Source organism: Danio rerio, chromosome 15 (assembly GCF_049306965.1).
Source record: "Danio rerio strain Tuebingen ecotype United States chromosome 15, GRCz12tu, whole genome shotgun sequence".
In the NCBI taxonomy this organism is placed as follows: domain Eukaryota; kingdom Metazoa; phylum Chordata; class Actinopteri; order Cypriniformes; family Danionidae; genus Danio; species Danio rerio.
In genome coordinates this window covers 34,901,824-34,907,823 of record NC_133190.1, presented here as the reverse complement: position 1 = coordinate 34,907,823, position 6,000 = coordinate 34,901,824, and positions in this window count along the sequence as shown.

The following is a 6,000-nucleotide window of genomic DNA, read 5'->3' as shown; positions in this document are numbered from 1 at the left end:
ACTGAATCTTTATTAGGATGTGATAAAATTAATAAAAAGTGGGATTAATTTAGACATATTTAAAACCATAATACATTCCCAAGGGGAGGAGCCATATTAGCATACACCCTAAGAGATAACTGGTCCTCTTGTTTCAATTCAGAATTGTAATTGTATTCAAGTAGAAGGAGTCTATGTCTTCGATGAAATGAGTGAACGGAAGGCGGTGCGGAGTGGTGTCAGGAGTCTGCACAGTCCAGGGGTTGGGCTTTGTTTACAGTGGGTGGGGGAGAAAGGCTTTCATTAGGAAGGTGCTTGTTGCTATGGTGACTGCATCCAGCCTGAGGCAGCCAGATGGCAAAGGCAGACTGTCTCCAGAGCCACGTCAGCAGACATAGACTGAACATTATTACAGATTCACTCATCATCTGCATCATATAGTGTGCTCTGCCAAAAAAATACAAAATAAATAAATAAAAAATCAGCTGGTGAATGTGAGCGAATTAACTATTTTGATTGTGCATGCCTATATTAAATAAATATTAAATGATTTTTACTGTAATATACAAATGCATATATGCAGTCAAGGTCGAAATTATTCATACCCTATATTTTTTTTAATGTTTCAGATCAGACAAATTTAAATATTAGTATTTAAATATAATTTAAAGATAACACAAGTAAGCACATGCAGTTTTTAAACTAGGGATGTTATTAATAAAAAGGATAACAAAATAAAAAACTACATAGCTCCATGTGAAAAAGTGTTTGTCTGCTAAATTAAATAATTTTTTGGGCCACCCTTAGCAGCAACAACTGCAGTCAAGCATTTTTAAAAAAGTTGCAATGAGTCTGTCAGAGCGCTGTGAAGGAATTTTGAACCATTGATCCTTGCAGCATTGCTGTAATTCAGACACACTGGAGGGTTTTTAAACATGAACTGCATTTTTTTAAAGTCATGTCACAGCATCAGGTCAGGTCTTTGACTAGGCCAAAGTGCTTTGGATCATTGTCCTGCTGTAGAACCCAAGTTCGCTTCAGCTTGAGGTCACTAACAGATGGCCGGACATTCTCATTCAGGATATTCTGGTACACAGCAGAATTCATGGTTACATATTTTAATATAGTATCTGGATGCAGACTTGGATTTGCAAGCTGAGACTGCATATCTCAGACTTGCAATGTCAGACACAATGCACTCAATGGAGCTAGTGGCGTAACCCTACGCCACTGTGAGGCGTAGGGTTAGGTGTGCACATTAAAACTGTTGCATGCAGTTCACCTTGCAACTGCACTAAATCCACATCCAGACCCCTCTCCCCTTTTCTGAAATGTGATGTCACCTTTATGCCACATATAATGGGACACGCATCTTCCAAAAATGTCTTTTTTTTTCTTATCAGTCCTCAGGGTATTTTACCATTAGTATTAGGAATCGTCAAGTTGTTTCTGGAATAAGGCAAGCCTTTATGTTCTCTTTGCTTAGTAGTGGTTTTCGTTTTTGAACTCTGCCGATTATTTATCTTATGGTGAAGTCATGAACACTAGGCATGGGCCAGTATAAGATTCTGACCGTATAATAACCTTGGATAAAAAGTATCGTGGTTTCACGGTATTATGGTCACTACTCTAAAATATGTTCTTTTTAAAAGTCTGTGTAAAAGACAACAACTTTTTCCCTTATTGGACATAATATATAATAATTGACTTCTGCTGTCTTCATTAGACACTGTTGTTGTCGATTGTATATTGATTTATAAATTATTTGTTTTACAAATGTTTCCAGAATCATGGGCTATTTATATATATATAATAAATTTAAAAAAAGAAATAAAACCTTACATATACAACGGTATAACATTTTTTTTTTTTTTTTAAATCTTGACTTTTCCAAACTGCGGTAAACCTTGAAACATCCCATGGCTATTGAACACTCACCTTAACAGAGGCAAGTGAGGCCTGCAGTTACTTGGATGTTGTTGTGGGGTCATTTGTGACCTCTTTAATGAGTTGTCACTGCACTCTTGAGGTTATTTTGGTTGGTCGGCCAGTCCTGGGAAGGTTCTCCACTGTTCCATGTTTATGACATTTGTAGACATTTTCCAGACTGGTAGATCTCAATTATTTCCTTTCTCATTTGTGTGTGTGTGTATATATATAAATATAAATATATATATATATATATATATATATATATATATATATATATATAAATTTTTTTTTTGTATGTTTCTAGTAAGAGAAGTATTGACATAAAAACATAAATCTTAAGATGATACTATTGAATGACTAAAGTGTTAGCTGACAACTCAAAATCAGCAAAAGAGCAATAATATAGGAAAAGGAAGAATCGTTTTGTAGAAATTAATACAACATAAGAATAAAATAATATAAACTGTAAGTGTTACACAATACAGTACTGACTTTATACTGAAATAAAATCCAGCATTTCTGATATTAAATATTATTAAAATATTAAAAACCATTTTTTATAATATATTCCAAAAATGTAAATACATCTCTTAACAATTCTTGGTAAGCATCTGAAATGAAGTGAGACTTATATATATAGCAGCCTGAATCCCACATTCTGAAAACCTTTTCAAACACTTGCCAATACGCCATGTTTAAAATCAACTAGGCTATAATCATATCATGTAGTGACATTCAATCAGCGTTGACCCTTTTTTCTCAGTTCTTTGACACTGATGATGATCCACTCACTCAAACACCCCCTTCCCCCAAAACAGCACCCCCACTGGGTCTCCGGCTGTCTAGGCCACCTAAAGCAGAGCCTATGATGACGTTATCAATCCTCCCTAATTCACGTCTTTATCAAGGATAAGCCCCCCCTAGTGCCACATCATTTCCCATTAGCCTAGAAGCTCAGCAGACAACTGCATCAAGTAGAACAGGAGATGTTGTTGACAACATAGAGAAATAAATCTTGCCTGAAAATGAAAAAAATAAAATAAAATAAATAAATAAATAACACTTAAAGGTGCAGTGTGTAAGTTTGACACCCAGTGGTTAAACTAGGTACTGCATTCCTAGATCAAAACAATCGCAACCAGGTTGCCAGATTGAGGAACGAGTCTTACTTAAATCGAGTTCTGAATGAAAGTAACAGCACACGATAAAGGGAATATTTTCTATATTACAAGCAGCTTTTGTTCTAACCAACGCTTTAAATTTATATATTAGAAACAGCTTCTATTTCTTGCAGCTGAACAACAGGACACACTGTATCATCTCAGGTACACCTATATGTGCTTTATTCAGTGCTAAATGCTAACAATGTGAGTTTGAATGCCATTTTACATGACATTTATTGCCATACTTAAAAAAGTATGAAAGCAGTTAAGATGAAAATAAACCGTTTGAAACTGTGGAATAATGCAAACTACTGACATACAACACCTTTAAGCATCATTGTGTGTCTTAGAATGGGTTTACATGCTCTGGAATGACTCAAATAAAGGTCTTTTTTCATTTCTGGAGCACTGAAAATCACAAATTACACCCATAGACCGGTCTATTGAGTAAACTGAATTTTAGACTTACAATGACCATTTAGAGAACATTTTTAGAAATGAATTAATTATTGGGTCAACAAAAAATAATAATAAAAACAAAAAAAATTATAATTATTATTGCTACTATAATTTATCCAACAACACATTTCTGACAGAATTTAATGTAATTTCATGCTAAACTTAATTTTAGGTGGTCCGTGACAACCAAGTATGCCAAAGTGTTTTCTTATTGTTTGGTATATAAATTTAACTTGAGGGCATAATTAATCTTACCATAACATTGTGTGGTTACACTTTATTTTATGGTATCCTTGTTGGGGTGTAACTATACATTTAAGGACTGATATTAATTGTCTACTTGTACTAACTATATAATGCATGCCTGTACTGTAACTTAGTGTTATTACTAGCAAGTACACACAGTGGTGGAAAGAGTTCTGAAGAATCATACGTAAGTAAAAGTACCATTACTTGCCTAAAAATGTACTGCAAGTAGAGTAAAAGTATCTGTTGTAAATACTACTCAATGAGTAAAAAGTAGACCTTTCAAAAGTACTCAAGAGTAGTGAGTATTACGCTGTAAAAAGTTGATGCAGTTACATGTAATTTGTGGATGTGTGTAAACGTAACATTCTGTAGTACATTTAGTTACTGCCCAGCAGGCACACTACATCATAAGACGTTAATATTAGCTTAGATTTAGGTTGTGACATCAGGTGACCAAAATGTCCATCCAGCGTCTAAGGACGTTATTTTGATGTCCAATAACGACGTTAAATGACATTGATATTTGATTGATTTTAGGTTGTGTTAGAAAGTTAGCAAAATCCAATGTCGAGCCAACATCTTAAACCAACATTATATTGACGTCAAATACTGACATTTATTCGTCAGGTATGGCAACCAAAATCCAATGATAGATGTCATACTGGTAGCATCTACACAGCTTCAAGCTGTAACATCATTAGATGTTGATTTTAGGTTTGACGTTGGACATTGACTTTGGCCTGACGTCGGGTTCTGATGTCAACCCGATTTTCATTTCCAAACAAAATGCAACGACCCCCACGACGTTGGGGTACAACGTCAATCTGACGCCATGTTGGCGCCTTGTGCCTGCTGGGTGTTTAAGGCCATTATGGTCATATTACAGTATGACATGCATCTAAACAGTCTCTGGGTCAATGTGTGTAAAGATTTTGGACATCTGAGACAGTTTTAACGCTTCCGTACAGTTTGCTGCGATTATAAATTGGCCATGTCCTGAGGTAGCTCATGCTGAAGTGATTTACCTTCTATGTGCGATTTGATTGAGCAGGAATCACACGACTGATTGTTCTAACCCCCATAGACAAGAAAAAATAAAGTAGTGACTGCAGGGTGAAGGAAAGATGTGGAGTAAAAGTAGCGATACAGCACTAAAAATGTACTCAAGGGAAAGTAAAAGTACGAATTTAGAAAACTACTTAGTAAATTACAATTTCTGAGAAAAACTACTTAGTTACAGTAATTTGAGTATTTGTAATTTGTAACTTTACACCACTGAGTACACGGCACATGTGTAACACGAACAATGTAAACAAAAAAAGTGTTAAACATCGTGCACAGTTATGTACAAGAAGATTATGTTGCATTTGATCACTCCACACATGACAATGCATATGCCATCTTTAAACAATCCACATGTCGACACAAAGAGTAAAAATCAATAACTTAATACAGGCTACAATCATGCAAGCAGTAGTGGTCAATTATGGTTTTCTTGGATCAGATCTTAGAATTTTATTTGGGTTTAAAAATTATTTTATGTTTATTAATGTATTAAGATCTGATTCTAACTAATCAAAGTTCAGAATAGAGCAGTTCTACAACTAAAGACTATAGAATACACAAAATGTGTCACTCGTATCTTTTTGAATGGGGAAAAGTGTAACAATCAATTACTATTTGGTGAATAAAGCCTGCCTTCTAGTACAGGAGCCAATCATCGATCGCTATAGATTGACGATACTCCATGGGAGGGGCTCAGACCAGAAGTGAGTTTCTGTATATTTTGTGTGATTTGGATGTTTAGAAATGAAACTAAAGGGAAAGTTGTTGTTGTTTCATTTTATTTGTGATTCCTAATATGAACGTCAATGGTAAGCCTGGCAAGCCGTTTTGGAGAGTTTGATGTTTCCCCATTCAGACGGAATGCCCAAGCATACTGCCCAAGAGGTGTTTTAAAGATGGCCGCCGAGTGAAATGAGTTGCCTTGAAGGGACTTTGCTATAACTAAAATGAGTATATATGGTTATACACAGTAGTCAGCATTTGAAATGAATCAAAAATGTTTTTCACAAATTACATGAATAAGACAAGAATTTGTGTTGTTCAGTAGTTTTAGGGCAATTTTGATAAAAGGTGCTGACTATATGTACTGTGTATAGACCAGAGGTGGCCAAACTAGGGCCCTCAGGCCAAAATTGATCCATGGTAACCTTTG